Source organism: Aplysia californica, unplaced genomic scaffold, assembly GCF_000002075.1.
Source record: "Aplysia californica isolate F4 #8 unplaced genomic scaffold, AplCal3.0 scaffold00156, whole genome shotgun sequence".
NCBI lineage: Eukaryota > Metazoa > Mollusca > Gastropoda > Aplysiida > Aplysiidae > Aplysia > Aplysia californica.
Window position 1 is genome coordinate 392,998 of NW_004797426.1, and position 3,601 is coordinate 396,598.

General features: G+C 41.6%; 2 protein-coding genes across 5 annotated transcripts in view; one reads left to right on the forward strand and one right to left on the reverse strand.

Annotated features, from left to right (window-relative positions):
* LOC101862345 overlaps positions 1-413 on the reverse strand; it is a 3,724-nt gene extending 3,311 nt beyond the window's left edge. Inside the window, exon 1 of one of the 3 annotated variants that reach the window (XM_005097514.3) lies at positions 268-413. The gene's annotated coding sequence lies outside the window, so the exon portion shown is untranslated. Of the gene's footprint in view, positions 1-61 lie in introns of all 3 variants that reach the window. The other 2 variants (XM_013082028.2, XM_013082027.2) reach the window with 2 other exon arrangements.
* A 535-nt stretch (positions 414-948) lies between these two features.
* Positions 949-3,601, forward strand: part of LOC101862577 (ganglioside GM2 activator) — a 12,893-nt gene continuing 10,240 nt past the window's right edge. Inside the window, exon 1 of one of the 2 annotated variants that reach the window (XM_005097515.3) lies at positions 949-1,112. The gene's annotated coding sequence lies outside the window, so the exon portion shown is untranslated. Of the gene's footprint in view, positions 1,113-1,164; positions 1,231-3,601 lie in introns of those variants that run through there. The other variant, XM_005097516.2, reaches the window with a different exon arrangement.

The following is a 3,601-nucleotide window of genomic DNA, read 5'->3' on the forward strand; positions in this document are numbered from 1 at the left end:
GTGTGTGTGTGTGTGTGTGTGTGTGTGTGTGTGTGTGTGTGTGTGTGTGTGGAATACCTACCTGGTCAGACTCCTTACTTCTTGGCTTGTCTCTGACTCAGACCTTAGACAAAACTAGAATCTTGTGTGGTCACCTCAAACTCAAAGTAAGTTTTGAACTTTTGACCAACTTCAACTTCAATCCCAATTTAACGTAGCAGAAAGTTCAAAGAAATCAACAGTGCCGTAAATTAAACTAGATCTAGTCTACCAATTACACTTACGGACTTTTAATTTGCTCTGGTTTTGGGAGATGAGATGAATAAAGGAGATACAGATGCCGTGGACACAGTCACACACAGGCCTTACGAGGCTGCTGGCTGCTGCACAAACTGTAACTGTGACTGTGACATTTTTAGAATAGAATCTTAGCTGTTTATATTTATTTGAGTCAGACATTTTTTGTTGGTAATTTGATCTTATTTCGTTATTTGGCGGTCGTTGCAGTTAATTTGAGGTTGCTTGTCTGGAAAGAGTTCCGTATTTTGTGATGTCTCACGAGACCAAAATGTAAGCCATTTACAGCTACTAGATCTTACATTATAATTAGGCGTTTTGTTTCACATTTGACATCTTCAATCACTTTTCAGTTAAATTACCCGAAAATATGATGTGCAAAATATATTAAGGGGGAGGATCAGAAGGGTAATATGATATTACATGTGTACAAGATATATATGTCATGAATTGATTTAAACATATTAACGTAGACTTCTATATTATATTATATTCTTTAAAAATATTGGGACATATTTCCTCAAATGGAAACACAACCATAATGCGTGTTTTTTTCAGAACTTTTATACGGAGGAAACGTTTGTTTTTGGCTTTCACGTTTTTAGTCGTTCGACTGTTATAGCCAAATACATTTGTTCATCATATGTTGCGAATAGGCTTAGTCCCGTGACAGAGATCACATGACCACCTTCGTTGATAAAACTCGAACCTCTAACCTCTCCTCAGCTGGTCTTCGTAAATTTCTGAGCCTTCACTACACATTCTGCATTCTTCCGCCTTCCTTCCCCTGAGTCACACATCACTTTATCACAAAGTGTGCAGGCGTCTTTCCCGGGGTGAGTCACGAGTTTACCTTGTTTGCTATAGTGTGGGTCAAGATAGCTCTAGATCTAGATTTAGATCTACACAACATGCGGAGGGCTTATTTTTTTGTGGCCAATGCAGGGAGCGTCAGTTCGTATTCGTAGCACATCTAATTTTGTTGTTGTTGTTGTAATTGTTGTGCTCGCCTGCCTCTTGTGTTTGTATTTGACTTCAATGTATTTGTTGTGCCTTTCCCATCCATGTCTTGTTGTTCTTTGGCTTTGGTATCACTTGTCGCCTGTTTGAAGTTAGGCCCTTGTTGTAATGGTACATACTTTATTGAAAGTGGCTATTCTCACCCGCCCGGAAGTTCTCGCAAGATCAACTCCTCCCCTCTTCTCTCTCTCTCTGTCTCTTTCTGAATACTGTGTATCGGTGTGGACGATCAAATTGACCAAAACAAAGTTAAAAAATGATGTTAAAACACAAAAGTAAATTAATTTGGTCGTCTACAAAGATGCTACGGCTATTTAACTTTTCGAATCGAGCCGAACTACGCGGGTCGCCATTTTGTTTTGCCCGGAAATTCTCGCGCTACTCCTCTCTCTCTTTCTCTCTCTCTCTCTCCACTGCCCACAGACAAAATTGTACGCTTTTAGTAGGCTACAATTGTAATGGAACGTTTGTTCACGGCACAGAATTCTACAATTTTTCTGTTATCACAGTGTAGAATTCTGTGGTTTAGGTTGAACGCAAAATTTGGTGAACGCGCACTGGGTGAGAATAGCCACAAGACTCGCCTGCACTATTCTCACTCCGGGTCAGAATAGAGGTGGCCTACTTTATTCTAAGGGAGTGTATACAGACCCGGTAACCGGGAACAAAGTCACAAAGTATACAGACCCGGTAAGGGAACTCTTTTGTGATTTCGGAGAGTTTCAGCGCCCTCTTGGCTCAGGGTAGACCTAGGTTCTTCTAGATCTATGGTCTAGATCTAGGCAGACAGACTTAGACTTAAATCTTTGATCTAGTTTCGCGGCTAGCCTAGTCCTAGATCTAAATGAAGATTGCGGATGTCTTTTCGATGAACGATCGTTTGTCCTCCGTTTTGGAGTTGGAGGAATCACAATTTGAAGAAAAGAACAAGTTACAATGTCATAATTTCAAATGAGCAGTCTCTCTCTCTCTCTCTCTCTCTCTCTCTCTCTCTCTCTCTCTCTCTCTCTCTCTCTCACTCTCACTCTCACTCTCTCTCTCTCTCTCTCTCTCTCCTCTGTGTATCGCTCGCCTTCTCTTTTTCTTTGTTTGTCTCTGTCTTTCTTTGTCCCCACCTATTTCCCACTCTCTCTTTCTCTCATTCCCTCCTGCCAACTTGGGCATGTCATATACATTTTGCTAGCACCCCCCTCCTCTCTCTCTCTCTCTCTCTCTCTCTCTCTCTCTCTCTCTCTCTCTCTCTATTTATCTATCTATCTCTCTCTCTCCCCCCTCTCTCTCTCTCTCTCTCACACACACACACACACACTAGATTTCTTCCAGGTCTGGGGACTGAAACTTCCCGAAATCACAAAAGAGTTCCCCTACCGGGTCTGTATACTTCGTGACTTTGCTCCCGGTTACCGGGTCTGTTTACACCTCGTTTGAATTCTAATGTCTTCAGTCAGTTCGGCCTACTACTTTTTTAACTTCTTTACTAATTTCTGGATGATGTTGTTTGCACTGTAGTGTAGTGTTGCTGTAGCCTTTTCGGAAGCCTTTGCTTTTGTTAATGGTATACCTTTGTTAATTATTGAGTTACTAAACTGATGTTGACTATTGACTGTCTTAAAACACAGTTGACCGACTGCTTCCTAAGTTCATAGGCTCTGTACCCTAACAAATACTAAGGGAAAGCTCTGATAGTAATCTAATATAGGCCTAAAACTAAAAGCCGAATGAATTGCAGGGAATCTGACCCTCATCGACTGCAGCTCTCCAAGTAAAAAGTCCAAGTGGGTCTGTCAGGAGCAAGGCTGCTCACTCATGCTCAGGGTTTAATGTTGAAGTATTTCAACTCTTTTGTGATTTCGGAAAGTTTCAGCGCCCTCTTGGCTCAGGGTAGACCTAGGTTCTTCTGGTAGATCTATGGCCTAGGCTAGGTCTAGATCTAGATCTAGACAGACAGACATAAATCCTTGGTCTAGTTTCGAGGCTAGCCTAGATCTAGATCTAGATCTAAATGAAGATTGCGGATGTCTTTTCGATGAACGATCGTTTTTCCTCCGTTTTAGAGTTGGAGGAATTACAATTTGAAGAAAAGAACAATGTCATAATTTCTCTCGAGCAGTCATCCTCTCTATTTCTCTCTTGCTCTGTTGCTCGCATTCTCTTTTTCTTTGTTTGTCTCTGTCTTTCTTTCTCCCCACCTATTTCCCACTAGACGTCTATATATCTCTCTTGTTCCCTCCTGTCTCTCTCTCTCTCTCTCTCTCTCTCTCTCTCTCTCTCTCTCTCTCTCTCTCTCACTCACACACACACACAC